Source organism: Danio rerio, chromosome 16, assembly GCF_049306965.1.
Source record: "Danio rerio strain Tuebingen ecotype United States chromosome 16, GRCz12tu, whole genome shotgun sequence".
In the NCBI taxonomy this organism is placed as follows: Eukaryota; Metazoa; Chordata; class Actinopteri; order Cypriniformes; family Danionidae; genus Danio; species Danio rerio.
In genome coordinates, this window is record NC_133191.1 from 31,961,489 (window position 1) to 31,967,823 (window position 6,335).

A 6,335-nucleotide genomic window follows, 5' to 3' on the forward strand; every position below is an offset into this window, starting at 1 on the left:
GGTGTTATTTTAGAGACTGAACTGTGCAGCTGTCCAAAACAAAACTAAAATTATAAAAAAAATGTAAAAAAAAATATTTATTTAAAAATCTTAAATTTGACAAATGAAGCACATTTTATTAATTTTTCAAAAACCATATTTAAATACACTAGTATAAACCATTCTGAGGGATGTAAACAAACAACGGTCCCAACATATTTCCTGTTTTACATTTTCCATTGGCTTTCCAGAATCCAAAAATAGCTACATAGTGACAAATGATGTTATGAGAGCTGTTTTAACTATTAAATTGCTCTTGTTACAGTCATGAAATGGTTTGTTATCAAGCAGGAAACGTTTATGGGCCAGTGACATGACCACATTGAAATGGTCTATTGTTTTTTAACCACTGAAATGACACCTTCAAAACATCATCATTACTCTGACATTTTAAGCTGAATATTAAGTGTAAGTGAAATGTTGAGTACATGGCACTATATGCTGGGGAAATTAAAAAAAGCTTGATTTAAAATTAATGGTGCTTTAAAAAGTCCTTGAATCTGCTGTTCATTAAAGAGTGGAAACCCTGAGTAGAATTCTTTTAAAACAGTAATCTAGTATTATCGTACTAATTATACATTATGATTACCAAACCAAAGGCCTTTACTTCTGACAGCTGAAAATACTTAATTTCAACTACGTCAATACTGTTTTGTAATCAATAATATGACTTGCCCATTCCAAGTCAGCTGATGTCACATGACATTATCAGTCAGTGCTGAACACCCTTGCTGTGAAAATTTCATTAAGTGTTTAAACCACACCAGAAAACTGAGCTTGCATTTAAACAATGAAATCTAGAGTATAGGATGTGGGGGGGAAATCCAGCAGTAAGTAATATTGTGGGATGAAAGCAGTCAATTGATTTGGTGTCCTTGAAATGTCATGGACAGACAAAAACTTCCAAGTCTGTCTAATTCTTATCAGATCAAGTCAAATGTACAGATCAAAGAGTTTAAAAGGAATGTTATCTCATGAAATAAAATCCAACGGAAAATAGATCAAAAGCTTAATGACAGGCCTGTTTGTACAATAAAGTGTGTGCTTTTTAGATTCACTTACTGCTCAGATGGGCCCCAAAATTCCAGTGAATGTCAGCTCTGAACAAGTGCTTACCTGCGGGAAATTCAAGTGATAGGTAATATAAAAGATAGCAAAAAAAAAAAAAAGAAACTCTTGTAATCTGCCTTAAAGAGGTTGTTCACCAAAAACGTGAATCAATTATCCATCAAGTTATTATCAATCATAATTTTTAAATCTGTATATATTTTTTTAAATTAACAACTTTATACAAAGTGAAATAACAACATGATGTCAAATATCACTTTAAACTTTCTGCTGTTAAACACAAACAAAGATATTCATTTATTCATTCATGTTCCTTTGGGTTAGTCTCTATTACAGAGGTCGGCACAGTAAAATACATCACTAACTATTCCAGCACATGTTTTACGCAGCAGATACCCTTCCAGCTGCAATCCAGTATAGGGAAACACCTATAGACTTTCTCATTCACACACACATAGTTTATTCAATTGACCTCTTCTGCATGTCTTTGGACTTTTGGGGGAAACTGGAGCACCCAGAGAAAACCCACGCGAACATGGGGAGAACATGCAAACTCTACACTGAAATGCCAGCTGGGATTTGAACCAGTGACCTTGCTTTGAGATGACAGTGTTAACCACTGAGCCACCAATCCACCCAAACAAGAACATAATGAAGAATATTGGAAACTGGTAGCCATTGATCAACATTCTATGATAAAAATGCTATGGAAACCAATGACTTTTGGTTTCGTAAATATAAAAAAAAAAAATCAAACTGGTTTGAAACAACTGGAACAAACAATGACACATCTATTTATTTATTTTTTGGTGAAAAATCCTTGGGAGATGAAAAAATATAAAAGATTATTGAACATACTTTATACAAATAATGGAAGGGGTAGCTAATCATCTTTCAGGACTCTGAAGAAGACTTGATTCTTCCTCGGTTTATGCTGCATTGCAAAAATTATCTGCCTGTTGGGTTTTTATATTTTATATTGCATAATGATCTCTGCTCCTTTTGCAACTGGAAGTTTTGATATTGAAAATATAAAAAAGTATTTTTTTTTATATTCATTCATTCATTCATTCATTTTCAGCTTAGTCCCTTAAACAGTCAGGGGTCACCACAGAATGAACCGCCAACTTATCTAGCATATGTTTTACACAGCAGATGCCCTTCCAGCCGCAATCCAACACTGTGAGACACTCATACACCCTTGCATTCAAACACAAACACTATGGCCAGTTTAGCTCATTCAATTTACATATACCACATGTCTTTGGACTATGGGGGAAACCAGAGCACCCGGAGGAAACAGACGCGAACACAGGGAGAACACACAAACTCCAGAAAGAACTGTCAACTGACCAAGCCAGGGCTCAAACCAGTGACCTTCATGCTGTGAGGGGATCGTGCTACCCACTGTAACACCCTATTTTTAAAAAATGTTTGTAGTAATTTACAACTATATTATTTCCAGGTATACATAGATTACATTAGAAATACAGAGTAATAACTGGCTAGTAACGTTTCTGTTATTGTACGGATTTATATTTATCTATATACGATTAAAATTTATTGTGCTAGACTTAAAGCTATAATCAAGAATCCCATTCTATAATTTACAATTAAATAAATAGATTTTTTGTTTATTTGTATCAAAATGAATATATTGCATAAAACAAATTAAATCCCAATGAAATCAAATTTAATCCCAACACACAGGCTTTTCTACATTGAGGCTTTACCATCTGCTGTATCTACACTATTTCACTTTTTTTTTTTTTTTTTTACCGAGTAGACAATAAGCAGCAATAGTTCTTACCTTAAGGATATTGTGTCCTTTGAGATGGAAAAATACCAAAATAAAAATACAGCGATATCTTAAATAGTTAACAAAGTTATCAATTATCAAAAATATCAGTTATTTAATAGTCTCACACCCACTTGAACTCTTTCAGTTAGTTCTCAATCTGTCTGCAATGACTGATCTGAGGGTTTTGTTGGATGAATTTGTCATTTTTCATGGTAGGTGCATGTGATGCCCCTCATTTAGGGTGCGGCCAATCCACGTATGTGGAGATGATTCTGTGGCGTTGTTTGCCATTGGTTTACCAACCAGACAGTTGATGGACTGTGGGATTTTTGGACAGTTTTGACTGCCATTTCTCACGTATGCTCTTTGACTTGTTTACATCAGCTACCAGAATTGACATCAATGTTCATACCAGAATTACGTCTATTCAGTAAAATCTGCGGAAAGACAATAAAGACAGCTCTTTGTTGTAATAAACAAAGAAGTAGAGTCTCTGCCTTAATGAGCAAGACATTTTGAAGAATGGAATCTAATGTTATCTAAACTTGTGATGTAGGAACATGTCTGCTGTGTACAGAGAGTCTAGTCAGATGTATCTAGAGAGTTATGATTTTAATGTCACAGTTCAAAAGTTTATGGATTGTTCAGACCCTTTTCAACAGCATTCCTGTTCTGATTCAGAAATTGAACGAATGGGAATAAACTACCAGAAGATTGAAGTTTCTTCCGAGAAAATCAATCACTGAACAAGAAGTACATTAAGGTCATCTCACATTGCCAAGGCATAATGGAAAATCTTCACAAAGACTCTCTTTGGAGAGTCATGTTGGTTTTTCCTCAATTTCCAACAAAAATGATTCAGTAAAGCAGACTTAAATAAGTGTAAACAATCATTTGACAGTTTGAGCTTGGGAAATTTTCTCAGACTTTGCCTAAAGGATCTGTATCAAAAGAGGAGGCTATCGTATTATTGCATTTCACAATCTAACATGTCTGGTGGCAATAACGATTTTTTTTTTTAACTTTTAGTAGAGTTCTCAGACCTTTAAAAGGGAGACAGAATAATTTTCATGGTTTTATTTATTTTTGGAAATTAATTGACGTCAATGCTCATGACGCATTTATTTGCTCGAGGTTAGCTTTAAAACATACATTCCTGTAATATACTTCATCATTTGATTTTCAGAAACTTCTTTTGAACGTTTTCTCATCATCATTTGCTTAGTTTCAACTCATCCATCAGTTATCCAACAGAATCCACAGCTCTGATGGCTATAGTGTGGCTTTCTTTATGGCTGTCATATTCTTTTTTTTTTTTTTTTTTTTGAGTGAGAATCCAGGCTTCATCCGTATTATATTTGTTACATATCAGTTTGGAATTTCACTTTCTCTTTGCTTCAGCTTAAACCTTCAAAATCCAACCTTGCTATTTCTTATACACTGTACAAAATAGCTACAGTTGGCCCACACAGAATCTGTGCCCACAGAAAACCCCACAGAGCCCATCATTCACTCTATTTTTTCCTTTATGTAAATGTAGGTAAATACTGTATATATTTATTCAGTTTAAATATAAATACCAGTATCATGTTATTGACTAATATAAAAAATGTTCTGATGATTTACAGTATACAATTTGTAAAGTAATATTTTCTATCTTTTAGTGAATGTATTCATTGATTGAGTGTCATTGAGAATCAATGATTAAACTCTTGCGGTAAACAAGCAGAATCACTGAAGAAACAAAAGTACCACTGACTGCAGTTTGATTCATTTTTTGTCACACAGCTACAAAAGTCCCTAGTCAAATTTTCTAAAAATGTTTTGTTAGCCAATACCACTATGATGAACAGTGGTTGCTTTATCAGGATGCCCTACCTGGTGAAACCCAAAACCCTCAGTGCTGGGAAGCAACCACACACTCTCCCATTCACACATGACTGACTTAGTTAATCCAATTTACCTATATCACATGTCTTTGGACTGTGGGGGAAACCGGAGCAGTTTACCTACACTGTAAAAAATGCAGGGTTCCACACAATTCATTCATGTTGTCCCAACACAAATCGATTAAGTTATCTTTTAACAAATTTATGTGGATTTATATAAAAAATTAAGTTGTCCCAGTGATATCTCAAGAATTGTGTTGTTTCAGCTCATTTTAATTACGTAGTTTGAATGAGTGAAAAATTATTATTTTTTTGAGTGTAACAAGTAGATCTAATTGGATTTGCGCTGTAAATATAAATAAAGATAAAACTATAAACAAAGAAAACTATCTTCCATGTCTTTTGGGGGAAACAGGAGAACCTGAAGGAATCTCCAAAGACAGAGAGAACATGCAAACCTTGCAAAAAAAGGCCTCCTGGTGCAGCCAGGACTTGCGCCAGCCACCATCTCGCTGTGAGGCAACCATGCAAACCACTGGAGTGTGTCCTCGCTGCAGCCTGTAGCACAAGATTGATTAGTAGACGTGCATGCGCAAGCGTTTGTTGCTAGAAAATTAAACTATTGATATTATTGAATTACCCATTACATTCTGTTGTTAACATCTATACATACCCCAACCCTAAACTCAACCCTCACAGTTATTAATGTTTATACACCTACACAAACACACAGAAAAGATGTCTGAAATTGATTAGTTTTTTTTTTTGACTTAGTCCCTTTATTAATCTGGGGTCGCCACAGCAGAATAAACCACCAACTTATCCAGCACAGTTTTACACAGCAGATGCCCTTCCAGCCCTAACCCAACACTGGGAATTGTCTGCTAAATTGTTGCAAACAATTTATGTTTTGAATTTAAACAAATTAAATTTATTATCCATTCATTCATTCATTTTCTTGTCGGCTTAGTCCCTTTATTAATCCGGGGTTGCCACAGCGGAATGAACCGCAAACTTATCTAGCAAGTTTTTATGCAGCAGATGCCCTTCCAGCCGCAACCCATCTCTGGGAAACATTCACACACACATACACTACAGACAATTTTAGCTTGCCCAATTCACCTGTACCACATGTCTTTGGACTGTGGGGGAAACCGGAGCACCCGGAGGAAACCCACGCAAAGGCAGGGAGAACATGCAAACTCCACACAGAAACTCCAACTGAGCCGAGGTTCGAACCAGCGACCTTCTTGCTGTGAGGCGACATTATTGAATTCTGTCATTGACATCATTGAATTCTTCCTACTACTTATTTAAAACCAGCTGAATAAACGCAATTCTTGAGATTTTATTGCGTTAACTTAATTTTTTTCATGTTCAATCCACAAATTTTGGTAAAAGTGTTAAGTTAACTTAATCGATTTGTGTTGGGACAACATGAAAGAATTGTGTGGAACCCTGCATTTTTTACAGTGCATTACGATAGTGAGTGTTACGATTTCCACTTATTAGACCTGATCCAGTACGTCATCGTGCTA

General features: G+C 35.2%; 1 protein-coding gene across 2 annotated transcripts in view; it reads right to left on the reverse strand.

The window, feature by feature from the left end:
* The window catches only part of plin6 (perilipin 6), a 39,735-nt gene extending 36,656 nt beyond the window's left edge, over nt 1-3,079 (reverse strand). Inside the window, exons 1-2 of one of the 2 annotated variants that reach the window (XM_005158066.6) lie at nt 2,918-3,067; nt 1,102-1,155 (exon numbers count right to left, since the gene is read on the reverse strand). The gene's annotated coding sequence lies outside the window, so the exon portion shown is untranslated. Of the gene's footprint in view, nt 1-1,101; nt 1,156-2,917 lie in introns of both variants that reach the window. The other variant, NM_001110481.1, reaches the window with a different exon arrangement.
* Nucleotides 3,080-6,335: the final 3,256 nt, after the last annotated feature.